The 27,891-nt window shown below is 46.1% G+C and overlaps 1 pseudogene across 1 annotated transcript; it reads right to left on the minus strand.

Annotated features, from left to right (window-relative positions):
• Positions 1-399: 399 nt before the first annotated feature.
• Positions 400-14,826, minus strand: LOC309579091 (lysosomal dipeptide transporter MFSD1-like; annotated as a pseudogene). Its single transcript has 13 exons — positions 14,788-14,826; positions 13,305-13,457; positions 8,943-9,067; positions 8,795-8,850; positions 7,926-8,066; positions 7,292-7,446; positions 5,688-5,804; positions 4,731-4,832; positions 3,141-3,252; positions 2,374-2,511; positions 1,690-1,829; positions 1,404-1,515; positions 400-1,119 (listed from the first exon to the last, which is right to left on the minus strand). The product of its transcript is annotated as a lysosomal dipeptide transporter MFSD1-like (transcript).
• Positions 14,827-27,891: the final 13,065 nt, after the last annotated feature.

Consider the following 27,891-nt stretch of genomic DNA (forward strand, 5'->3'; position numbering starts at 1 on the left):
TTTGATTATGGTCTGAAATGAATTCACTGTTTAACTTAAAACTTGAAGACCTTGCTGTCTGAGCTGCTCATCATCTTCAGTAAATCAGTTCAGCCAAGCTTTGAATTGATGAGTGGATTTGTCTTAAAATATGACTTTACTGGATGCTATCAGTGCCTAACTCATGTTCAATCTGGAACTGTTTATATTAAATGCAACTTGAGCACAACTGCTCTTTCTCTTAAGAATCTGTAGTAATTTACATGTGTCATTCACTTCAGCATTTCTCATACTTGGCTGTTTGAGTTTACTTCATTCTTAAAGCCTCCTTTGTGCTTTTGAAAACCCTGTGAACATTTGCCCAGTGCAGAGGGCAGCTGGCTGAGTAAAATAAGCCTCTAGCCTTCCTGACTAAGAGCACTGGGGTACAAAGGACAGAATTCCAGATCAAAACCTTTTATGCTTTTGAAGGGCAATGAATATGCACAGCTTACAGAAGCATTTCTAGTAAAGTAATAAGCAGTTAAGCTAGCTTGTGTGCAAAAGGTCATCAGTTTCAGACTCCTGCCTAAAGAATAATGATGATGTCACTTGCATGGGCACAAGATCTGTGGAAGAGGCTTATCTAGAGCACTGAGTGAAACAGCAGGCCTGCTGGGTGCTAGCAAGTGCTGTTGTGCAGGATTCTGGTGGCAGAGTGGCCAGGCACACCTTCACAGGCAGTTGTGCTGCAAGGTTGACAAGCAGCTGTCTAATGGCTCATGAACAAGGGTAGCTAGGTGAGCTTCACTGACTGCAGTGCAGACCTTAAAGTGCCCCATGCAGGTGTGTGGGTGTTGGACAATGCCCAAGAACCACAGAGGAGACCCCTGTGCCACGCCTAAGAAAGCAGAAAGATTCCCAGTCTGTAGACAATTGCCTTCAAGATTCCCTTTAAAGATGTTTAAAGTACACAGACTAAAACACTTTCAGCAGAAGTGATCAGTGGTGTGTCTGGCAGTGCAATTGTTCTCTCCCTGCCAAGGTTCAGCTGACAGAGTCTTCAGTTCCTGTGTCATCATCAAGGAGCTGTGCTGCATCTGCAGGGTCTCTGTCCTGCCCCACAGGTGCTCCCTTTCTGGTTCTGTCCAGGATCCCATCCTGGAAAATCAAGGCAGCAATTGGTGACAAAAGGACACTGTTTTTCCTGTACATACACATTGCCACAGTTGGGTCCTGGCCCTTGCCCTCACTGTCCTGCAGAAAACATAGAGCCACCAATGGCTTGGTAGCAGGAAAAACTGTGATGTATCGGTATGGAGCAGAGGGTTCTCCTTTTATGCAGTCCCCTTTTGAGAGTCATTCACATACACACCCAACAGCTATTACTTTGTTAAAAGGAGCTCAGTGATACAGAGTTATTCTTCACCTTTTATCACACATACCTGATAATTGTCCACAACACTGAGGCTAACCGAGGCAATGATGCATGCGACAGCATTAGCCAGCATAAAGATCATCATCTGTTGCTAGCACCACAGAGGGATCTTTAATTCACTAGAAAGCCAAAACAGGAGAGAACAACCAGTTACTTAAAGATACTTAAGGCATTTCTCTAGTTGCCTGCAGCATCAGGTTGCAAATCCCCTGATTCCTGTTCACACTGCTCCACTAAAGCACTGGTGACCTCTCTGCTTATTTAAAAAAAAAAAAAAGATAAAGAATTCTTACCTGGACTTTGTTCCCAGAATGTGTCCAACAATCAGATTTGAAAGGCCAGCACCAGCCATCTGTACAGAAGTTGCCAGCCCCATCGCTGTCCCTAAAGTCACTTGGGGGACCACAAGCGGTATAGATGGCCACATACTAGCCTGGGGAGAGCAATGAGAACACAAACTCAGAGCCTATTTAAAGATGCTAGGTGGACATTCATTCAAAAAGGAATTATTCCCACTAAGTAAACCTTTATACTTGCTTGTCAAGAAATCTGGTGTCTGTCCCTCCAGCCTAGTGGCTGATTCTAGACATCCTTTCCAAGCAGCTTCAGACAGCACAGACAGCACAGGTTATCTGAAACTGAAATAACCTGATTCATATTTCAGAATGGGAGTCAGACCTGGTGATTTAACTAATGAGACTCATAGGAGATCCAGGTGTTACCATCAAGGTAAAAGAGCACCAAGCAAGCATAGTGAGGTTAATGCTTTGCACTGTATTGAGTGCTTCCTCGCTGTGCTCTGCCTTCTGCTCCATGTTGATTCTTTAGGGTTATTTGTTACTAAGCAAAGACTACAGGTTTGCAGAGCCAATGACTTCAACCTGTGGCTGTGAAACCTGCTCAGCAGGGCAGCAGTAATACGCCATCTAGATGTAGGAGTGTAGCCACAATACCCCCAGCTACCGTTGAGAACTCACAGCAGCGAAGGAGTAAGTGATCCGCAGCCAGATGGTAGAGACCAGTGGAGGCACAGATGTGAATGCCAGGAGAGCAAAGACTGGCAGAGTCAGCATGGCACAGCCAACAGCAAGGACACCTCTCAGTCCAGCGTAGTCCAGGTGAAGGGAACAAACAGAAAGGCTCTTCCAGGGTATCCTGCTTCCCATGGGTCCTAGTGGCACATGGGGCTGCACAAAGTGGGCTGGCAGGAGTGGCAGTGACATGGCATTTCCTGGCTGTTGGCAGTGTAGCAGACCAGCTGTTCTACCTCTTGCATACTCTGAACTGAGACTGAAATGTTACTAGGTGTCTGGTACTCAGGCAAAACCCCAGGCTTTTACAAAGCGGGAGGGAAAACAGCATTATATCACAACAATTATGGAAATAAGGAATGGAAGCTGTTAGACAAAACAGGGCCTGATTGCATGCAGATTGTCCTTTCCCATCTACTTGCAAAGCTTATCCCAGTTCTTTCTGTTCCAGTCTCAGACTTCCCAGAACACACAGCCATGTACCATGGGTTGATGCTACCATAGCACAATTACAGGACAGAGGTAAAAATGGGGGAATGTTACTTCTTGTAATTTAAGTCAGGGTAAGGCGCATCTCACCGTTTGCAAGGATATGAAGGACTCCTCATTCAGCCGCAACAGGTGAAATTCTGTTTGAGGGGGCTGTAGCAGACATTTCAAAAAATTTGGAACAAGTTACGGAACAAGAGTGCTTCCATGTTTTGGGTATTCACAATTAATATGCCAACTGCTGTGGAGAGAATGAGGGAGTTGTCGTACACTGCCCCAGAAATATGAGTGGCTGCCTGCTGATTGTAACCAGAATATTTATCCTGGATAAAATTGCTAAAAATAAAATGAAGCCAAGAAAAAACCATAATTAGTATTCTTGATCTGGTTATTTTGATAGAAAGTAAGTTTGAGCACAAGCATATGGGCAGGAAGGGTTTGAATGAGAGGACTTGTAAACAAGCTTGATTCCATCTGGTTTGTAGTGCCAAGCCTTTGGTGGTTTATTTTCTTTTTAATTGGTACCAGAGGAGCTGGTATTTTCAGACACTTTTGAGACACTTTTTCAAGTGCAGAGTGAAACTGCAGATTCAAGTGGAACATGTGTTTCCTTCCATCAACATAGCTCACAGCAGCAATGTGCTGTCACCTGTCCAAACCACATGGATGAAGTTTTGACATCCTCTTTTAAGAAGCAAAAAGCCTTATTAGTTCAAGGGGGTGAATGCTGAGGGCAGGACAATGGTCTAAAAATAATCCAGCAGCAAAGATCAGCATTTATGTTGAATATCTACACTTGAGAAATACTAGGAATTGTCCCAGGGAAATTCTTTTAAGGAGACCTGGTTATAGCAAAAAACACCCATTGTCAGAACCAGCCTTTCACCTTTGTTAGGGACATGCAGAAGTTTCATTAAACTTCCTCTAATTCTTTATAGAATTTACAGTCATTCAGTGTAACAGCTTTCACAAAGGTTTTTTTAGAGATCTTGTAGCTACTTAGATTTGGCTACCTGTATGGCTACTTCCCATCAGTTGTCATGTTGATGACATTTCTTCCCTCCTGATTTCACAGTGGCTTCCTACGCATCACTAATGAAATACTACCAAAATAATTTTATTTCTTTTACTGCAGGCCGTACCTAATATAAAAGTTCATGCTCATTATGTGACAGAAGCCACATCATCCACAAACGGGAACAAAGCAGCAAAACAAGTCTGTGGTAGAGCCCCAAGACAGAAGCAGGAGTCTCAAATTAGATGGCTAGGTTGCTTTCTTTTAAGCAAAGGCAGGCATTAAAAAGTGTGAAGCCTTCACCAGATACAAAGGCTTCCACCAGATACAAACCCAGGCTGAGTAAGCCCAGTTATGTTCCAGACACAGCAGAGTGCAGCAGCTGCAGGACAGAGCTGCCCCAGGCTTGTGAAGCTGACACCCCACCCAGCTCAGGAGACACCCACTGTGCTGGTCTATCACAAGGTGAAATGTCTATGGGCTGTTTTTTAAATGGAGTATTTCTTCCCATTCTCCCAAATCCTTCTGATCCTACTTTGGCAGTGTTTGAAGCTTTAAATACTGAATGAATCATTTTCCTTTAAGGTATTTTTGCTGTCTTCCAGAAGCTTCTCTCATCTTTGAAGGGAAAGAAAGGTCAAAGAACTCTCAAACCTTTAGGTGTTAAAGGCATGTTTCTCCACATTTCATGAGTGGAAGGAGCAAGCCCATTACCCCTGTATTTCCCAGTCTGCCCAAAATCAAGGCCTGCAAGGCTTTGTCGGCTCATGTCGGTCAGGAGGCCACAGCCATAGAACACCTGGTGTCTGCCACAAAGGGGAAGACTCCGTCGTAGAAGAACATGATGGTGAGGACCAGGAGCCAGCAGCGAAGGGGAGGGTGCTGGATGTCCTGAATCTGTCTGAAAGACAAGATGTGCCCTCACTCCTGAGGAAAACAGCCCAGCTTCACACCAGAGTCACTTTCTGCAAGCCACTGAAGGGCACAAGAGATTTAAGAAGTAATGGCAAGTAAAAGGGAACTGAAAGGCAGCTCATGCACCTCTAAGTGAAATTTGGGATGTGCTGACTCTAAAACATTCCTTCTTTAACACTATCCAGTAAAGAAAACAAAAAAAAAAACTTTCTTATTTTTATAAAGGTTCTGGCTGCAAGAGATTGTTTTGAGCAGGCTCTGTTAAGAGTCCACTGCACATCCTTAAGTGAAACACAACAGAAAGGTACACTATAAACAGGAGTCACAACACAGCTGCAGAAACTGGTTGAGAGTACTGTCATGAGAAGGAAGCCATCTAATCAAAGTGACATAAAAATTGCAGACCAAAGTTGCTTGTAATGCTTGTTCCTGGACAGCAGAATGCAAGCAGGAATTGAAGATAAGGGCTGGCAAGAGAGAGTTCAGTACTGCCCAGATTAGCTATTTGCTATCCTGGATCCTGAAAGCAGTTCAGAGGGATTCTACCAGCTAGTTTTGTGCACAGAATGCTCCCCTGAGCCACCTACAGTCAGGAAGTAACTGGCTCAGAAAGCTACTGCTATTCCAAGTGCTACCTCGGCTCTCTGGAAGGCTCTAGGCAGGGAACTCCTGGCTGCTGGCTCACAGATGTGATCTGCTCAGCACTGCTCTGCAGTGTTGAACCGAGGGGTGGGAATGCCCTCTCCTGGCCAGGACTGGCTCCTGTTGCTGCAGCCTTCCCTGCACTCCGAAGACAGTGTTCCTGCACCTGGGATTTCCAGGATGGAAAAGCACCACGTACCACTTTTTTTTTATTCTTGCTGGATAATACCATCCAAGCCCAGCTGCCTCATGCCCACTTTATCAAGTACACTGACTGTGAGGGTTGAAACAAACCCCAGCACACAGAGCAGGCTCCCTGGGAAAAACAAGAGGTGTTAGAAATTCCTCAGAGTGGAGAGCACTGAATGACAAAACCCACTGCATGTAAAATGCTTAATTCTCCATGACTCCTAAGTGTGGCTTCTCTTAAAACATAGAGTAGTACCCTTCACCTTGCACCACCCTGTCACAATCCCTGAGCTCTGCCCACTGAGCTCCCATGGCTGCAGGACTGCCTGAGGCCGATGAGGCTAAAGCCACTTTAGTCTCTCAGGCAGAGCTCAGCTGGCCTGTGGCTAGAATGTTCCTGACCTGCAGCAGTCCTCTGCAATACACCCAAGGTAAAAGCAAGGCAGACACTGGGAAACTTCCCTGGTCCCCAGAACAGGGGTGGCATTTCAGGGCTGAACAATGAAGAGGCTGTACCACTTCATTGGTGTGACCTGCTCCAGTTACCACAGCAATCTGACCTGTGAGCACAGGCAGCTCCAGAGTAGTGAGACTGGTTTTGCTGCATACGCCAAAGCAAGTTTGGCAATGGACATCTGCTGCAGATATCCTTCTCAGAAAGAGTTCTGTACCCATTTTGTTTTTCCAAAGAGCCAAAACTGCTTCTGAGATGCATGCACACTTTGTCTGATGCATTGACCCCTTCATGGGCTACAGAAGTCACTGTACTGTGCTTGCAAATGCTGCCTGAGCACAAAACTAAATGTCAGACAGGATGTGACACCCCATGCCCACCAGAGCTTTCTCTCTGAGAGCTGGAATCAGAGGACACTAGTGGGTTTCAATTTCTGCAAGAGATTTATCACACACATGCATCCTCTTTTCAGTGGGTGATGGCCCATACTGCCTTGTTGTTTGGTAAATAACACTTTTCTATAATCACTGAGTCTTTGTACACAGAGGGCTCTGAAGCAAGTCTCCCTAACCTCACCATTCCAGCAGAGTATCCATGTGCCATTTAAGCCCCTCCTTCCACTAGAGAGAGATCTCATCTTACTGCACCAAAAAGAGGAGAGAAGCTCAAATCTTCTAAAAATACAAGCCCTGGAATAGATTCACGCTAAGAAAAGTGCAGTTCAGGTTCTGCTTCTCACAGTAATTTAACCATGTTTTCAATCAGCCACGTGCAAGGCATCTTCTGCTGGGACCAGTACAGACACTGCTGCAGAATCAGCATGTTCTGCTGGCCAAAGTACAGAATAACAAACACTTTTCATTCCTGTCTCTTTCACTCTGAAGTTTCTATTCCATGGGAGTATGTCTATATGAAGTACTGACTGACTGTGATTGCAGATGTTAAAATATGTCCAGAAAACAAAACTGTCGGGCTGACACTAGGGAGTTAGAGAGGGTTTTTTGGCATCAGTGCAGAAACACTCATTGCACACAGAAAGCAACAGGAAAAACTGGAAAATCATGTGCCACTTCTTGCTTACCTCACTACCTGTTTCACGTTCTTTTAATCATTGGACAAAACAGGCTGGCCTGGGTCTAAAAAACACCAAAGAAACTCACCTCCCCAGAATGTCCACTGCATTCCAAACTTTGTCTCAAACTATTGGGTGAAGAAAAAATTGAGGACACTCCCAAGATGGGAGAAAGAGTCAGTCCAAATGCCAGTGCCAGCTCCTTCCCCTTGAACCTGAAGGCTGTGATACGAGTCTGCACAACTTGGAGAAGAGAAAAATCCTCTCTTGAACAGACAGGCTTGACCAAGAGCATGGCACAGAAGCCACAGCTCTCTTAAGCTAGAGAGCTCAGGCTGGGGGATGCTCTACGCACGCCAAGAGGATACCTGTGCCAGAGGAGGTATGTGCCAGCCTCATAGTCCATTTTAGAATGTACTAAATCATGCAGGGGCATGGGAGGTGAACTTATCGCTCCTATAAGGCAAGGAAAAACAACTCCAAAAGCAGAGAAATCACATGTCAATCCCCACCCTTGAGAGAAGGACAGTGTTTTAGAGGGGAAGACTTCTTAAACATTTCATCACACATTAAATCAAGGAACAGTGTTCTGCTGGCAACACAAGTCCCTGGGGAAGAGCAGGTGAAGCTGACTGGTAGGAAAAGGGTCTAGGCAGCAAAAATGTATCATGACCCTTTGGTGAGATGTAAATATGAGAATATGAAAATATGTAAATGTGAATTAGTCAGTGACCCATTCCCAGAGCCAAAGAGCAGTCTTCCTGTCATCATTGGGAGGAGATACGGCGAGCCATTGTAGTATGAGCCTAAAGCAAAGATGGATGATCCCAGCACAGTGAGAAGAAAGAAAACAAAAACACCAACTAGGGAGAAACAGAAAAAGTGCACAAACCTCAAAAGACATGCTGAAATCAGGACAAAAGCATTCTGTGTCAAAAAGCTAAAGAACAACCTCAAAACACACCGGTAAATGTTATCAGTTTACTCTCCATTTTCAATTTTGTAAAGACTGGTCTCTATAAAATGACTTGGCAATCCTCAAAAAAATTATGATATTATCATGGTGGGAGGTTAGAGAGGCAGAGCAAGTGGCAGGGGACTCTGAAGAGGACTCTGAACTCTATAATCTCTGACCTTGCCCTGAGCTCCATTGCAGACTGTGACCTAGAGGACATGATCTTCTCTGTGCCTCTCTCCCCTCTCTAAGACATTGACCTCTGTGATACAGAGCATGACTGCATTTGCTAGGACTGCTTTCAGCACACACCAGAGCAAATGCCAGAGCTGGGAACAGAACCCTGCTTTCTCACTTTGTCCCATCAAAAACATGTAATACTATTCTCTGTCATGTCTATGTCAGAGAAAAGTGTGTTTACTGCTGCGCTGTGTCAATTCAGGTTAAGTCAGTGGTCAAAGCATGAATGTCTCAGTTGCTCAGCTGACCATCACACACCCACACACAAGCTGTCCCTACTCTCCACCACTCTGTGGTGTTACTACAGTGGGACCTTTAATCATCCCTTTGCATTGAAAGCGCAGCCTGAAATTCCACTTCAGTACAGGAATAAATTCTTTGAACCCCAGAACTTACAGCAATTTCCCAGTTTATCCATCAGGAATCTAGCCAGAATGACCACTACTGCATTTCTGGGAGAAAACTAGAACAGAAATGTGCATCTCACTGCCTGGAAGCAACTACCAAAACACCCCACCCCCAAAGCTAGAGCAAAGTGACTCACGTCCAAGCATAGATTGCATACAGCAGGTTGTACTGAGCTGGAGTCATTCCCAAGCCTTCCCCACACTCCGGTGTGCTGTTATGCCTGGTGCTGTTATGGTGAGTTCCATTGGGGCAGGTCAAGTTCTGTACAAGTCACAGAGCCTTTGTGAGGTGCAGATACAGACAAAAGCTCATGCATGCCTTTAAAAATGATTTCTATTTCTTCTGCTCAGTTCCCAATTCCATGACCAGCCAGCCATTAGGGGACTTATGTCTTCTCCCACACAGCCAGCCCTTGTCAAATGGGAAATGACTGGCCACTGGCACAGCACGGCTTCCCTTTCCCTTCCTGTGGCAGTAGCAGCAAGAGCTCAGCGCATTTATACACATTTCAGTCCAGAAGAAAAGCCAGGAGACTGCACCATCAGCTTTATCTGATCCCTTAGTTTCTTGGCTATAGTTCACCTTGATCTGACTCCTCATTCCATAGTCTGAAGTCTTATGCAACATGTAAATACGAAACTTAGTGTTAGTCTGTATTAATTCATAGTTCTAAAGCATTTGTTGAAGAGTAGAAAACTGATAGACCTGGCATGATTGAATAATATTGCTACTGTCGTGGTTTGACACTGACCAAATACCAGGCACCCATGAAAGTTGCTCACTCACCCTCCCCTGCCACAGCTGGGCAGAGGTGAGAAAAATTTAACGAAGGCTTCATGAGTTGAGATAAGGACTGGGAAAGAACACTCCAAAGGCAAAACAGGCTCAACTTAGAGGTACAAAGTAAATTTATTACTAACAAAATCAGAGGAGGATAATGAGAAGTGAAATAAGCCCTTAAAACACCTTTTCCCCCTCCAACCCCTCCCTCCTTCCCACTGACAGCGGGTGGGGGGTTTGGTCAGTTCGTCACCCGAGGGTTTGTTCCGCTGCTCAGGGAGAGGAGTCCTTCCCCTGCTGCACCGTGGGGTCCCTTCCCACGGGAGACAGTTCTCCGTGAACTCCAACGTGAGAGTTGCCATCTCACGAGCAGCAGCTCCCTGCGACCTGCACCGTGAGTCCCTCCCACGGGCAAACAGTCCTCCAAAAGTGCTGCACCATGGGTGGGTCACTCTTCCACGGGGTGCAGTCCTCCGAGGCCGGGCTGCTCCAGCCTGGGAGCAGGGCCCTCTCTCTGCACCGGCTCTGCCCCTGGATCCCAGCCTCCTGCAGGCATCCGCCCGCTCCGGCGTGGGCACCTCCCCCAGGGGCTGCAGGTGGATCTCTGCATCCCCCATGGATCCCCAGGGCTGCGGGTGGATCTCTGCATCCCCCATGGATCCCCAGGGCTGCGGGTAGATCTCTGCATCCCCCGTGGATCCCCAGGGGCTGCGGGTGGATCTCTGCATCCCCCATGGATCCCCAGGGGCTGCGGGTGGATCTCTGCATCCCCCGTGGATCCCCAGGGGCTGCGGGTGGATCTCTGCATCCCCCGGGGATCCCCAGGGGCTGTGGGGGGATCTCTGCATTCCCCGGGGATCCCCAGGGGCTGCAGGGGCACAGCTGCTTCCCCATGTTCTTCACCACAGCCTGCAGAGGAATCTCGGCTCCGGCACCTGGAGCACCTCCTCCCCCTCCTTCGTTAGCACAGAGGTGTTACCATCATCTCTACCTGGCCCAGCCTTGGCCAGCAGCATGTCCATCTTCAGAGCCATCAGGGACTGACTGCTGGACATGGTGGAAGCTTCCAGCAGCTTCTCACAGAAGCCACCTCTGTGGCCCCCCTGCTACCAAAAACCAGCCGTGCAAAACCAGCACAGCTACTGAAAAGCAACATCTCCTCAACACCATATGATCAGGAAACCCCCACTAGGATCTTCCAGCTTCTGAAAATCCATCTGCATTAGAAAATGAGTCCTGGGTCTTCACATCAGCAGGTACAAGCTAAACACCTCGAATAACCACAAGAGATATGTGATTTTAATCACATGATTTTTATATGGCCATTGTACAGTGTCACAACCCCTCAGACCTGCTGCAGCAGAAATATCTGATGATGCAGGGAAGCAGCTCTCTAGAATGAAGTGTTTCACTGCAAGCCCTCATCTCAGCTGCTCCAACTGCTTTGGTATCACTGGTGTGAGACAGGGAGAGGCTAAATTCACTAGAGTAAAAATATATCAAAAGTGTCAACAGATAGAAACTCTGCATAGTACAAATAACAGAAAAATATGGTTTACTTTCACTACCTTACAAACTTACCTAGGTTACAAAATGTGACATAATACTGACCTATTTTTTGGGGGTGGGCATGCTTGTGTTTGCAATAACAAACTGCACCCAATTTAGCCCAGAGTTCACTGTGTGAATGTTAGGGACTGACTGCATTCAAATTAAAAAAAAAAAAAAAAACAACCAACTTGCAAGCTCTAGTTATTCCTCCCTGGCTACTGAGGCACACAGAGAACAGGGTGGTGACTCTCCACGTACACGCACTGACCTGCCAGCAGACAGCACATGCAAGGCAAATCCTCTCAGGAGACATGGAAATAAATGCAGACATGACAGGAAAATTAGTCAAGTAAGAATTTGTCAAGCGTTCAGAAATTAAGCTTTGGCACTCTGGCATCTCTGGAGAAATCCCAGCAATATGCTGGGATGTCAGTCTCAACCCTGAACAATAGCATTTTCCATAATCTGAGACTGTGACTAGTTTTTAGAAGAGAGAGTCCTCCTCTGACCCCCCTGCACGGTTCTGTCTTTGGGCCAGCAAACATGTGAAGTGATGCCTGCAGTGCCAGAAAGTTTGGATCTGGAGACTGAGAAAAACTTTCCTCGTGCCCTACTTCCGCTGTCTCCCAGCCCAGGGCCGGAACTGATGGTCAGTGCTATGGATCTCCTACGTGCAGGGGTGTGAAGTCCTGACCGGCCTTCGTTAGTGCGGTGACAGGGAGCCAACACCATCGAGCAAGGGCAAGTGTTACATTCCCAGTTATCCCGGCAGCAGAGTGACATGTGGAAAAGACTCCACTACTGGAATAAGTAGTAAAGTAGGTATGTTTATTCCAGCATGGGGGATAATTCCTCCAAGGTCATGCGTGCTGACAGCTCCATTCAGCTTGGTGTATATTGGGTTTCAAGTTCCATATTCATTAAGTTTCCCAGTACACCTATGCATATTCATTACCTGGCCCTGCCCAGCCTCGCCTCGTATTACAATGAGCCCCAAAGTCATTTACATCCGCGTTGAGCTTGCACAGTGTTGTCTGGTGGTCATGGGCAGGGGGCGCTGAGATGAAGTAAAGGGTCTTCCTCATTCTGAACTCTTCACCTTGCTTCCCTGCACATGCTCTTTATGTCCCTGGCCCAAGTCCAAACTTCAAGGCTGGTTTAAGTTAGTTTTAGGTTGAAAACAGGATCTTTGGTCAAGATTCCTTCCCTTTATCAATACTCTTCTATCTTCTCATCCTGCTTTGGTAGGCACAATAAGTGTTGAGCAAGCTGTATGTGTTGTTTTTAACAAACAGCTTCTTAGCAAATCATTTAACCTCTGCTTCCCCCTCCTCCTCTGATTCAAGAGAAAGTCCAAACCCTTCATGGCTTGCCCCAGCTTCTGCATGTCCACAGTGGATATGCCAGTAACAACCGCTCACCCCCAGCATCTGGGAGGTAAGACCCTGGAGCATGACTCCGGTAGTGACACCACAGGGAAAGGTTTGGGAACTCCACTGGTGACCAACACCTCCATCTTGTTATAAACGACCCAGATCTGATATGGAAATGAGTTATTAAAATTTATTGAGAACTCAGTAAAAATGCCAAAGCAAAAGAGGACATCCCTGGGAACATCGCTGGATGCCAGAGGCTTGCCCACAAAATGGCAATCCTGCCTTTTAGACCCCTGTGATTGCATCAGCCTAATGCGTAGTTATTTACAGTTTTGCATAGCCCCGCCCCCTTGTCAATCTTTTGGGAGCCCGCTCTTTTCTGTTGCTGTGGCCTTTAGGGTCCTCATTGGTTGGAGTGCTTTTTCCTTGGTTATTCCTTTTATGGCGGTGCCTTTTAAGTCTGGCTGGCAACAGCCTGGCCCCTTGCAAACCCCACGGAACTGGTATTACAACATACAGATCATACAGCCCCGTAAAACCAACCCTAACAACCAAACCACCCCAGCAACATTAAACATTTCAACATATCCTAGCACCTTGATATTTCCCCTGGGAAAATATCATAATATCCAACATCACAACTCATAATATAACTCATAACCCATAATTCATGCAACATACGGCGAAAGCCAGCTCTCAATAATTGATATATAACAGTCTTGCTGGTTCAGCCCCTTTTTGCATGGACAGAGGCCCAGCTGGTACCCCTGGCTCCGATCCCCAGCACTCACACCCTGGAACTGCTGCTGCAGGATGCTGGGGATGTCGAAGCAGAAGTAGGAGCCAAAGGTGAGAAGGCAACTGAAGAGCAGCGTGATGAACCTGTAAGAGGCTGAGGCAGAGCGGACCCTCCTCACCCTCCCATCACAGCCGTCCCACAGGTCCTGCCAAGCCCCAGCTGGGCCTTGGGTGTGGGGGGCCCAGCCTGACCCAGAGCCTCCCACTGCCCTCCATGCTTGCCCCGCTCCGCTGCTGCCATGGCTGAACTGCTGCCCTAGCCCACCCCACTCCAGGAGCCTGGGCAAGGCCTCCCCCAGGGCTGAGCCACGGCAGGAAGGGGCTGGGGGGACGCTGAGGAGAAAGGAGCCAAAACAGCGAGATAAATTGGAGGAACTGACCTCGGTCAGAGAGGGGGAATTTCATAACAAGAATGAGACTGTCCACATGAAAGGAACAGTACAGAAGAAACTGGTTTGTAATACATCATAAACTGGTCAGGAGTCCAAAATACAATGTTCTGGGGGAAAAAGGCATCTCTAGAGGTGTGTTACTGGAAGTGTCTTATATAAAACACGGGGAAGAGCAGTCTCTGAAGGGAGGAGGGAGCATTGCATGAACGGATCGATAGAAACCAGCCAAGTGTTAGAGGATCCTCATTATCACAGGAGCAGGGTCTTGGCCAATGACAAGGAAAAACAACACACCCAACACCCCAAGCCCATGTATCATTGAAAGGGTAAGTATATTTCTCTTTCCATTTGAAGAGTATTTCCTAGCCAAATGAGGAATAAAGAGCCATCAATAAGGCAAACCCCTCAATGGCACCTGTGCAGGCCTGTGCATTACCTGGTCTTAAACAGAACTTGGGAAATACATGAGCAAGATTGTGACATGGCAGTCTGTCCTTCATGGCTGGCAGCAGGATTTGGGAACTCAGGAGCTTCTTCCCATTCCTGTGTCAGTGGATCAAAGATTCATTGGGAATGTAGGAATGTGATGTTAAACAAAAGTTTTTCAACAACAAGTCTATTGAAAATAGTTCAAGAATAATTTTAGGAGCATCTGACTTATGAAAAGTCAGTCTACAAGGTATCCTCAAAGTCTGTATTTATAAATGCTGTTGCTTTAGATATCACTTATGCTGCCATGTAGAAGTTTTTATTTTGCCCTGCCCTATGACTTCGCCCTTCCTTGGACTGCCGGTGTGGAGGATGCTGAAATAGTGTTATTGCCTTATGTGAGGAGGATGCTTCATGCTGCCAACCCATGTCCTTACCCAGCTGTGCTGGGCAGACTGTGAGCAGGTGAGCCCCCACCCACCTGCTCACTCACTTCCCCCAGGATGACGGGGAAGAGCATTGGAAGGGCAACAGGGCAAAAGCGAGGAAAAAACCCACAAAGCCTTGTAGGTTGAGATACAGACATATAAATAAGTGAAAGGGAACAAAAATGAAGGGAAAAATCCCACCAACTAATGCACAAGCAATCACTAACCATCAACAGACTGATGTCGATCCAGGCAATGATCACCATGGTTACCTTGGAAAAACCTCCTCCTCAACTTACTTGCAGAACATGATGCCAGATGGCATGGGGCGTCTCTGGTCAGCTAAAGAAAGTGTAGCTGTGTGACCAGCACTGTTCTCCTCACCAGCCTGAGCATAGCACTGTACCAGCTGCTGTGCACAAAACAAACTCTTTCCCAGCTAAACCCAGTACACTATGAACCAGATCCTGAAAGGAATTCTTTTGGCCGAACAAGAAGGTTTTATAATAGCATTTAGCAAAAATACAGGTGTCTGGATAATAATACCATTTATATAGATGTATATACTTACATATATATATATATATATATATAATTTTTATATAATTTTTGCAAATGTTGTATGTATACATAAATTTGTATAGCATATATATATATATAACGTGTATATCCTGTGTGTGATTGATTTGAAAACTAGTGTTAGAGCTTTTCTAGTGATCTGTAGGTCTCAGGTAGGGGCGTGTCCCAACACTGCTAAGGACAGCAGGACCCTTTTCCGTGCCAAGCTTTGTAGAGCTTCTAAGCTATGTTTGTGCCACTGCAGGTGTTTGTATCCACTTCAGGAGCCTGTGTTCCAACCACAGTTCTTATAAAAGATATGCTGGATAAAACTCACTGTGGTGCCAAAGGGATAGGAAAAATGTATCAGCATCCTGCAATGTAAATAATGGCTTGGAGTGTGGTGATGCGATACTTTATTTTTTTTTATATGTTCTCTGTACCCCAATGGTTCATCCCTACCCTCCCCACTCCTATTCCCAGTTGGTTTCCCCCAGACCCAAGCCGCTCCCCCGGTGCTCCCTACATGGTTGTTCTCCTCCCCTTGTTCTAGCTCTTTCCCTATCAATCACCCAAACCCCTCCTGTTGTTCCCGAAGGTCCAGTGTCCATCATCTGAAAGCTCCCAATTTACCCTTATATGGTCTCCGTCAATCCCCCGAGACCCTACCCCTCTGGATACCTCCCCCTTTGGAAATCCCCTAAACCTCGATGTCCCATTGGGGCATGTGATCCCTTTCCCTCGTCCCCTTGGGGCTATTGGCCCAAGGAAATGTCTATCCTCGTCCATATCCCTCCCTTAGAGATTTCTATTGGTCCCCAGTTAAGCCATCCCCATTGTAACACCTCCCTTTATAAGGGGTCCCCTGGAGCTGCTCGAGGCTTGTCTCCTGGGAGTTGCTTCCGGTGAAGTTGGATTTTCCCGTGTGGCAAGCCTCCTTGCTGCTTTTTATCCTCTCCCTCGTCGGGACTGCTGACAGCCACCGTGCCTGGAGCTTCAGCTCCCCTGGGCAGAGCTGAACTCCTGAGGAGCAGCTTTAAAGCCGAGAGCCTCCAGCTGCTCCCACTCGTGTCGCACACCGCAGGAGCTGGCCCGGGCAGTGGTCAGTGGCGGTCACTGCGACATTGGAGATACTGCATTTATTTGGACATTGAGTCTGGACACACACTTCCAATTTTTTTCTCCAGAAATATTTTGGTATATATATATACACACATACATGTGCAAATGAAATATTTTCTTTATATGTTTTGTGTGTGTGTATATGGGAGTACCTATCATTATATATTTTGCATAATATTTCATGTTATATATATGGAAATACATTATATATATTTCTCACATTTATGACATATTGCCCCCTCCCTCCTTTCAATCCTTGGATAACAGGCTGTGTGAATTTCTTGGGTCAGGATTAATTCAGTTTTTGAATTTTACTCTTCCCCCCCCCCCTTTTAGCATCAGCTCCTAAGTGACCTGGAATATAGACTGGGAGTGGTTTGATCTGTGAGCCCTTAGTGAGAATGAAGATACAGGACTAGTGATAGGGAGGTCAGATACTCCTGAGGGATGGCATGAATGTCTGTACAGATTCAGGCTACCCTGTGTCTAGAAGAATCTCTAGACCGTCTTCAGCCAGGAAAGGGACAGGCATAAAAATATTTCAGGTGCTTCATCCATTAATTTTCTGAACATGGCCAGGTTTAATACTTCCTCCTGAATCCGCATGTCAGCAACTCTGGTGTCTGTGCTGTTGTGAGAGCTTCCTTAGAGAGAATCAGATCTAAGACATGACTGATTAAAAACCTATAATCCAAAAATCATTTGGGAGCACTGAACCTGAAGAATGTTGCTATTTCCATCCTATATCTAGTAACAAGCCCTTATGCAGTAGATGAGGTGTGGGCTTTTACATTGGAAATAGAGGAGAGAGAGCAAAAAAATTAGAAGAAGCAGCAGTGTGCCAGAAACCTCATCTACTCACAGCAATTATGGGACAAGAACCAGACCAATCCAGACAGAGGATCTTCTTCCATTATTGCTTCAAGGAAGAGGATTAATATTTGATAAGAAAAATCAATTAGCTGACAAGTAAGATGGACATTCTGAACACAATCTATGGAAACCATCCTTGAAGAAACCATTTCATGCAGAGGATCCATGAAGGCTTGTAAATCCTGGAGCATGTTTGTTTACTCAAGAGAAGTTGGTTTACTCAAGGTTTACCTTAAGTTCTACCTTGTAAGGATGAGTTTAGTATTGTCTTCGGGCTATTGGGCCCCTTATATTCTGTCAAATCCCACTCATCTTAATAATTAACTTGAATTTGTAGATGCTCTGTCATTCTGATTTTCATTTGAACTGTTACCTGGTTCCTTCACCTGTGCATCCATAAATGTATCATCATAACATTTTGCCTTGACTGTAAATTTATTGCAAAACTGTAGCACTTTTGTTATTTTCTAGAGCTCTTGGAAGTCCTGGTTTTAGTACTCTCATAAAAACCTATGCAGATAATTGTAATTTTAATGTAAGTTTTACAGAAAGCTCACTGAAAGTAGTATCAAGTCCTCCTCCTGCCCTTGACCTTTTTGTGGTTTTTTTTCTGATTTAATAGCTTGAATTTTCTCTCTGAAAACAGGCAATCTCTCCTGGTCTATGCTTCCTCTTGTTTATCTGGATTTTCTATCACCAAGCTCTCAATCTCAGGGACTCCTCAAGTGTTGTGAACAGTCCTTTAACACTTAACTTACTGAAGCATATGCCATTATTTGCATTCTGCTCCCAAGTGACTGCTTTACATGAGAGAAAAAAGCAAGACTGGGTTTGCAACGTGTATTAAATCTTTTTTAAAAGAAAAATTCTCTTCAGTCATGAATAGTCAGGTTAAAGTACAGTTGTAGTAAGGATAATGTTTTCAGACAGGAGAGGGATTTTATTTTGTCAGGTGTTATACTTAATTTTGCAATAAAATGTGTTTCCTCTGAAAACAGAGGCAGCAGGAGCATTATTGTGCAGTCATTTAACATACTTTGCCATCTCCTTCTAATGGCTGTGTGTTATTCTCACTGACCAGCCCATGCCTCCTCTCAGGCTCACTGGTGTGAAAAACGAGGTTCACTCTCCTGTTAGAATTTAAAGAGTTTAATATAAAGACAATAAGAGACACATAAAATAAAGCAAAGGGATAACGGCTGGGTGCCTTGGCGCTCTGCCAAGAGCACACCTGATGCCCGAGGTGAGTCCTTTTTATACCATTTTTACTGTCTGTTCTCTATTCATATTAAAACTTTTCCAGGAATTGATCTGCATGGCCACTCCTTGGGTCCGCCTTTTTAGAGCATGCGTAGTCTTCTGCCTTGTGGTTTTATTTTTGATTCTTGGGGTTGGGCCCGCTAGGTAAGAGTCGATGGTAGGGTGGATCTTTTAATTCTCCAGACAGTCAGGGCTGATTGCAGCTTTGGGCCTCTTTGCCCCCCGGGCAGAGCGGTGATAGCAGCTCTCGGACCCTCCGGGCTGCCCATTCCCCGGGTGGAGTAGCCTTTGGGCCCTTTTGTTCCCTGGACAAAGTGTTGATTAGCAGCTCCTTGGGCCTCATCCTCTGCTCGCTTGGAGGTTATCTTACTTGCTCACACTTGCTAACATTCTTGCTAAAACGAGAGAAAACTACATCCACACAGCAAAAAGCATTTCTAACATTATATAATATCTACTTTAATACTTTGCGAGAAGCCAATACTATAATATATGTTTATAACACTGGCTACCCAGGGGATGTTCTGCTGCCAGACATCTCTTTGCTGCTGCTGCTGTCAGAGGCTTGTCAGTGATATGTGCTGCTGACATCGGGGCTGGAAGGGAGGAAAATCCCAAAGCATGGAATGAATAGCAGGAAGGAGAAGGGCTCACAGTGGCAGGAAACCCCATGCTGGTATGTGTTTGCTCGCTTCAGTGTTTGAGGGATGAGCTGTTCTTTTTGTCCTGTAATGTCCTGCTGCTGTGAGAGCTCTCTTTCATATAATTAATAAATCCTCTTCCCTGGCATTGCTGCTCCATTTGCTGTAGCTCAGCTAGCTTAAACACCATCCCTCCCATGGGTTAGTACCGACAAACTCACTATGGATTTACTATGGCACCAAGTTAAGCAGACCTGTTAGTTAATTCTGTTCTTTGTTCTTGTCACAGAGGAACAATTTCCCTCTTTGCTGAGCCTCCAATAAAGGCAATTTGACTCTATGGTACTTGCCATGCACCCTTTATTGCCATGCCTGAGCACCGTCTGTCACCTGAAATTTGTTCTGAAGGTCTCCTTTAGATGCAGCTTAGGTTTCTGGCATCTCTGCTAGAGTCTGTCTCCTTTATACATTGTGTCTTGGGGTGGTTTTCTATTCCCTGATCGTCTATTCTAGGCCCAGCAATGGTGGCTGTGGCTTTAAGGTGGGTCCGGGGGACGGGGGAGCCTTGGGGGCTCTTGCGGGGGCTTTTTCAACCCTCACTCCCCAGGCGTCTGTGCTGCCGGGCAGAGGGGGCTCTCTTTGTTGCTTAGCTAGCTTGGGTTTTTTGTTAGCTTAGGCAAAAACCTTTTTTCCCTTTCCCTGGCCTTGGAGACTGTGGCAACAATCCTTGGTCGGCCTTTGTTTTTTTCCTGAGCTGTTCGGTTTGGTTTGCTCCGAGGTCAGAGAGGACCATGGACGGGAGAAGCGAGTTCCGGCGGGGAGCTGAGGGGCCGCTCCGTCCCATTCCCAGACCTCGGGAAAGCCGACCAGCAAAAGAAAGGAACCTAAATCCACCAGCTTCATCTGCTGTGAAGAGAAGATCAACATCAGAGATTCACCAGGTTCCCATCTGTTTTTTTTCCCCGAGCTGCTGAGTGAACCTTTTGGTTTTTTTCTTCCCTGAGACAAACGCTGTCGCAATTCTTTTCCCCCCTCCTCCCTGCCATGTGGTCGGCAGTTGGGTTTTTTTTGTGTGGTTTTTTTTTTGTTGTTTTTTTTTTTTGGGGGGGGGGGGGAGTTTGTTTTGGTTTGGGTTTTTCCCTAGCATTTTAGTTGTGTTTGGGTTTTTTTTGAGTTTTTTTTGTTCCGGTGTGGGTGTGTTTGTGGGATAAGGTTCTGACAATTCAATATCTAGCATTTATTCACTTTTTCTCCCATGCCGTGTGGGCACTTGGTTTGTTAATAAAGGGTTGGTTTTTTCAATTTCATCTACTAACATTCATTTCGTATCGGTGGGAAGGGATTGCTGAAACCCTTTTCTTTAGAGGAAACACTAATTCCAGAGCATTTTCTCCTAAATTTGTCTCTAAACCAAGACACATTGCTTTATACAAAGAAATGGAAATAAATGGGGAAGTTGCTGTAAAGCTTTGAGGCATTAAAGTGTGTGCAGCTGCACCTTCCTGCCTGAAGAAGTTGTCCCCAGCCAGGCCTGTCTGCACCTGCAGCTTGTCAGCTGAGAGTACCACAGGAAAAGTGGGGCTGGGGTTGGAGTCCAGGACAGTGGAAGAAAGCAGCATGCTGGTACTGAATATATGCACAAAAGTGACATTGGCTATCTCCCATCTTACTCTGTTCATCTTTCTGTCTCTCACTGGATGGAAGGCTATTGGGTGCAGAAGGGTTCCTATAAAACATTTAACAGCAGCCAGTGTTTCTGGGATTATCATGAGCCTCTGTGTATTTTACTACGCTTCTTATCTCTTTCTTAGTTTAACATCAGATACCTGTCCTAGCAGAGGCCATGGTTTATGTACAGCTTGCTTTTTCTGTTCCCTCTATACTTTGTAGGGCTGGGAATAAGATGTTGTATTGGGTTGACCCTGAGTTGATGGACAGTCTTTAAGACCAATTACGCTTCTCACAATTTACATATTTAAACCGCACAGAAAGGCGGGACTTCCCCTTTTGGTCGGAGCTCCCTTGCTGGGAGGTGGGGGCAGCTCGGAGCCTCCTGGCCCCGCTGGGCCGGGCCAGGCCGGGGCCACTGCCCCTTTCCCCCTTTCCCAACGCTGCGGCACAGACCCTGGGTGGCTGGGGGGGACTGCCTCAGAGCCACAGGCAGCTAAAACCAGCCATGGACTGCTCACAGCTAAAACCAGCCATGGACTGCTCACAGCTAAACCCATCCAGCGCGGCTTCTGGGGACCGGCGGGTCCCTCTCCTCTCCATGCGGAGCCGGCGGAGTCAACGGGAGCTGGCAGAGCCCCCTGTCTGCAGCCAGCACACTTCGTGCTGAACTGAAGGAGACACCACGCAGCCAGCAGCACAAAGGGAGCGAGGCTTTCCCCACCGTAAAGCCCGAACAAGAACACTCTTCAGCATGGCGGCTTCAGAGTCAGAGAGAAAGAGAAGTGAGTCCCGTGGGACAGAGCTGGAAATGGTGACGGGAGAAAAGAGGGCGGTGCCGCGATTCTGGCGCGCAGCTTAAAAGAAACCTTCTTGCATGCCGTGGTAAGAAACTGTAATACCACAAACTGTTTGTCTCTTTAATCCATTTGAAGAACATGGGGGGATGGAGTATCTTTGTGTGCCTGTGAAGATTGTGAAGAATGCCGATGCCAGGCTATATAGTAGTAAGAAGCTGCTAGAGACTTGTGGCGAAGAAGAGCCTTTGTGTGCAGGCCAAAAGAACTTATCCTTAAAAAGATGAATAACCCCATGTGATGGCCCATGTTTTGCAGTGTGAAGGAACTGTGAGAATTTTCATGGGAGAGATGTTCTACACACAGCAGATTGATTGTTTCCGGGCGGATCTGCTGTTGGTGGCAGTTTGGGAACCACGTGCAACTGAAGGAAAAACCCTTTTTTCCCTTAAGCATAAGAGAGAGACTTTTCAAGAACTGGAACGCTGACTAACATCCCATGTTCTGTTATCCCTTGTGTGAGCTAGGTAAAAGGAGAGAAGTGCTGGGGGGGGGGGGGGGGGATTTGCTTTAATTTTGTTTTGTTATTGTCTCTTTATTTTTAATTCTATTAGTAATAAAACTCTTTCATTGTACTGCAACTGTTTAAGGTTTGTGCCTGCTTTGCTTTTCTCCTAATTCTTATCTCACAGAAGGAAAATAAGTAAGTAATGAATATTTTGAACCAAAATCACTACATTTAATTGGTGTTTTCTGCCCGGTTTCGAACTCAACCCGCTACAGATGTCTAAGATCGGTGGGCTAGAACATCTTGGCCTCATTCAGGAAATCTTTTTTACCTTCAGTTCAAGGTCTACTCATTGATTTAATAAGCATGAAAAAACTAATAAAGCCCACATGCAAGTTAATACAAAGAAACCAACCCTGAACTTACACTTTGCATGCACTTGTAGTGTTCATATCCACTGTGAATGTGATTATCATCTTCCCTGAAAAGCACACTTTGATATCAATAACACAGCAATAGGAACTAGTGGAATACAGAGCTGGAAGACAGGACCCTTATCCTACAGCTGCTCACAGATCCCACTGCACTCAGGGTTTGGCAATTAGCACAATGCTGTTAGAAGGCAATGGTGCACCACTCACCCATCATTGCCTGCTACAGGACAGAGCTCTCAGGGGACCTTCAGCTGTGAGTGCTGGGGATGAGATGGTAGCACACAAGTCCAGCAGCTTATTGTGACAGATCAAAAGGTGCACAATAACTGGGTATGTGCTAATTTGGGGGACTGCGGCAAAAAGACATTTGCCTTAGGCAAAGATGCTATTTTTAACATTGTCCAGAAAATGCTACTGAAGCGCACTTGTTGGGGAAGATGAAACAGGAAAGCCTTATAAATATGATTGCCTGACAAAAGATTTTGGGAATATGAAAACTATAAGCGACATCGAAATGAAAGCCACCTTTGAGATACCAAGTCTTAGTTACTGAACAACTGGAAAACAATGGTATGGCCAACTGAAGGTAATCCCCTCTTGATTGAACAATACCCTCTGCTTGCAGGCAGGTCCAAGGGTCAGAGCAGACCCTACTAGCTCAGAAGAAGGTGTCCAAAGAGTAGTTTTTAGAAGTTAAGATGTAACACTCTATGGTAATATAAGAACTCTCATAGGCTGTATGTAAATGCTACAGGATTTGTATCTTGTATTAGATTGGTTAGTGACAATTAGAATATTCAGTACAGAAGATGATTTATTGTATTGTAACCAGGACTTCAGACACTCTTACTATACACTCTTACTATACACACTCTTAATACACACTCTACTATTCTCTCTTACTATTCACTCTTACTACTACTTCCACTCTCTCTCCTTACTTACCCGCTTACTCTCTTGCTCTCTTGGGCCTGCTCAGAGCTGCCACCTGGCAGCTCTAAGCAGTGCCCCTGTACCCACGCCCTTTGCAATAAACCGCATGTTCCAAGATCTGACTACAGAGATCTCTCGTCACCGTCCGAACCTGCACCGAGCACCCCCCAGACAGAGCTCCCGCAGTCTGGCGCCCATCGTGATTGCCGAACCCCCCTGCACCTACAGTCTGGCGCACAACGTGATTGAAGGCCCGGTTCAGCTTTTTCCATCTGTGGGAGACTTCTCCATGGACGGTAACTAAAAGACCAGTTATAGCCACCTAGAACGTGTCGTGAGCACGGCATACCGTTGCTGCGCATCGTAAAAGCCGGAGCTCTATAATTCTGCCGAGGCAGCCCTCGAGCACAGGGATTACCTGGAGCTCTTGGAGGGAATTGCCTGGCAGTCCTCGAGCACAGGCGGCCACTGCTGCGCAGCGGCTCCCTGGAGCTCTTTGAGGAAGTTTGCCGTGGCACCCCTCGAGCACGGACACGCTGCTAAGCAGTGCCGACCGGAGCTCTAGGGAGGGACCCTGCTGCCCGCCCTGAGCACAGGCGAGTAGTGCTCAGCACCGCCCGCACTGGAGCTCTTAGTGTGACCCACCCGTGAGGTCCTGAGCACGGAAAGCCGTTGCCAAGCGACGCCTCAAACCGGAGCTCTGAGGAAGGACCCAAAAGCAGCGTCCTGAGCGCCGAGTGGAGTGCCTGGCCAGCCCCCACAACGGACCTCTGAGTAAGGACACTGCTCCTGCGACATCATCTAAGTGAGTATCATACTGGTCTAATAATGGGACAAACGCACTCTGCCCGTGACAGAGATCTCTATAAGCAACTTAAGCATTTACTAAGCTCTAGTTCAAGACAATTACCTAAACAGGAGCTAAAAAACCTCTTAGAATGGACTCTGATTAATTTCCCAAATGCTGACCGTTCAGCAGTCTACACCAGAGACTTTTGGGACTCAGTGGGAATCAAATTATTTAATGCCATATCACACTGGGACAAGAGTACCGCAGAACTCATCCCGGCTTGTGCAGCGTTAGTGGAACTATTCGCCGCGCCCCCCCCACCGCCGCGCAGCTCCGCCCCGCCCCCTCGCCCGCCGCCGCCTCAATCGGCCGTGCCGGAGTCACAGAGCGAGTCCCCCGCGGCCCCCCCGCCTCCTCGCCCACCGCCACCGAGATCGGCTGCGCCACTCCCGAGCTCGGCCGTGCCATCACCGCCCCCGCCGGGCCCCATCCCCGCGCCGCAGCCGCCCCCGCCGGGGTCCCCCGACACCGTGCAGCTGTATCCCTCCGCCGCCCAGCCGTATCCCTCCGCACAGCGCAGCCTCGCCTCAGAAGCCGCGAGCAGGGAGGGAACGGGGAGCAATGATGCAGCTCCAGTGGCAGGGGAGACGGAGAGCCCCTCTGCCGGAGCTGATGCTTTAAATCTAACACAGGTTAACTCTGAAAAGCAGCCAGATTTGTTTGCAATGAGCCCCAGAGTCCCACCAGCGAGCGGCGGGGATCTTGCAACCCATAAAGTGAAAAAGAGTTCTGAGAGTTTGTCAGCGCTACCTTCTGAATCAAAAAATCCTCCAAAGTGCTCAGATTATGCTCAATTAACAGATTGGCATGAAATAAAACTCCAAATCTATAAAGATAAAAGTCTTAGTCTATTAGCTAAGCCTGTGATAGCTAGCCAACAGCCTGACAGTCCTAAAACGTGGGCTCCCATCCCCACTCTTGAAATTAAAGAACTAAAAAGGGCTGTAAGATACAGTGGCATTTGCTCACCATATCTTAAACAACTGCTAAAAAGTACCCTAAAAGGAGCACATCAAACTTTAAAACGCATTTTAAATCAACAGAAAGGGGGAAAAGCCCAGGCTACACCTCAAAGAAGGTTGAATGTATGTTTTTAATTTCTTGAACAGCTCTGCAGAAGAGCCTGATCCCCCCATTTTCAGATATTTCTTGAACAATAAAAAAGCAAAACTGAAAGAACAGCCCCCAGTTTTAATTAAGAATCTAGAATCAGGAAAAATAGAAGGACCATACAATCTTATAACATGGGGGAAGGGGTTTGCGTGTGTTTCCACAGGTGGAGAGCTCAAGTGGGTTCCAGCAAAAAAGGTGAAGCCATACCATGCACCAAAGCCTGCTGACGCCTCCACACCAGCCAGTGACCCTGCAAGTGGAAGCCAGGAAGCAAGCACCCAGACCTGAAGTGCGCAGAATCACCAAAAGAAAGCGATCTGCCAAAAACAGCTCAAGAAAAGAATGGAGCTTTCTCATTTGCACGCGTGCATGTTGCTTTTATTCTTATGTTTTAGTTTTTGCAGTGAAGCTTTACCTGTAAATCAACCAAAGACGAATGTCTGGGTTGCCTTAGCCAAATCTGCAGGCTCCGATACCATCTGTCTGTCTGACACAAGCCCTGACAAACCTTTCTCAACTTATAGAGTGCCTTTCCCAGAAGGTTTTAGTACAGTTACAAAACCTAAGGGACCTAGCTAACCAAATTACAACAGATAACCCGTCTTGGCTAGACAGTTTGTTTAATGGTTGGAGCTTTGCACCTTGGCTAAGGGAACTCTGTAAAATAGGCTTGATTATTCTAGTAGTAATAATTATAGTTTTAGTAGCAGTACCTTGTATACTTCAGTGTGTGCAAAAAATGACGAGTAGGACTGTGTCTAATATCTTAGTTGTTCATCGGAACGGGGGAGATGTTGGGGAAGATGAAACAGGAAAGCCTTATAAATATGATTGCCTGACAAAAGATTTTGGGAATATGAAAACTATAAGCGACATCGAAATGAAAGCCACCTTTGAGATACCAAATCTTAGTTACTGAACAACTGGAAAACAATGGTATGGCCGACTGAAGGTAATCCCCTCTTGATTGAACAATACCCTCTGTTTGCAGGCAGGTCCAAGGGTCAGAGCAGACCCTACTAGCTCAGAAGAAGGGGTCCAAAGAGTAGTTTTTAGAAGTTAAGATGTAACACTCTATGGCAATATAAGAACTCTTATAGGCTGTATGTAAATGCTACAGGATTTGTATCTTGTATTAGATTGGTTAGTGACAATTAGAATATTCAGTACAGAAGATGATTTATTGTATTGTAACCAGGACTTCAGACACTCTTACTATACACTCTTACTATACACACTCTTAATACACACTCTTACTATTCTCTCTTACTATTCACTCTTACTACTACTTCCACTCTCTCTCCTTACTTACCCGCTTACTCTCTTGCTCTCTTGGGCCTGCTCAGAGCTGCCAGCTGCAGCTCTAAGCAGTGCCCCTGTACCCACGCCCTTTGCAATAAACCGCATGTTCCAAGATCTGACTACAGAGATCTCTCGTCACCGTCCGAACCCGCACCGAGCACCCCCCAGACAGAGCTCCCGCAGCACTGAAGAGAGGCAGAGGAGAAAATAACTTTTCTGTTGCTAAACCACCTCAGCACAGCAATGAGCAGGGCACTTTAACCTTCATCAAACCAGATGATTGAAAAAAAGTTATAGCAAATTGTATAAATTGTGTTTTGATCAAAATGTTGTAAAAAAATGTAACTATTTGAAGCATTTCAAATACAGAATCACAGTGCTTATAAAGTAAATTCACCTCTGCTTTGTTATGTTCTTTAAAGAACTTAAATCGAATACAAAGAAAGAGTAGGAGTTGCTTTCAGGGATGCAGAAATCCATGTTTGTGAATCTCAGGGGTTTCACCCAGAATGAAAATTGCTTTCACTAATGTTTTATGAACACTAAACAAAACCTCTCCTGAGCCTTCCCTACAAGGCCTGACTTCCCCTTGAAACCCTTCTGCTTTTCCTTCCCTTCCCCTTCTGCTTTCCCTTCCCTTCCCCTTCTGCTTTCCCTTCCCTTTCCTTTCCCCATCCTCTGCAGACTGAGGCACTGTGTGCAGTGCTGCCAAAAACATCCAAACACCTCCTTGATGTACCATTAGTGTTGAAAAGGGAGCAGCGGCCTGAGATCCTGCTTGGTATTTTCATAGTCTTGCCTGGTTAAACATGTTTTTATTTTGTTTATCATGCACATTTATACCAGTGCCACTTACTACACTGAAGCAATATAAAGGATTAGAGAGAACAACAGCATACCCTGTTTCTCTGTTGGTTAGAGAGAGCAATATGCTACACTGAAGCTATTAATTATATTTTGACTAATGAGTATTGTTTGCCAAACGATGATGGAGTGCTCAGACACAGCTAGTCTATAGAAAAATTTCATGGATGTGAAGGTATCCAACCCCCAGTTTTATCCACTTTTTCAGCCCCTTTAATTAATAGAAACTCTCTGTAATAATGTAGAAAACTACACAGAGTCTGCAGTCAGATGAGAATAGAACAAGCAGAAATAGTTGAGCCTGTGGTCTCTGAGTACCTAACAAGGATGATGTCTGATTTGAGATAGCTCTTGAGTCCTGTAGGAAACCCCATGGCTGTAAAAGAAAAAGAAAAACTTTAAAGGTGA

Source organism: Coloeus monedula (genome assembly GCF_965178545.1).
Source record: "Coloeus monedula genome assembly, chromosome: 16".
NCBI lineage: Eukaryota > Metazoa > Chordata > Aves > Passeriformes > Corvidae > Coloeus > Coloeus monedula.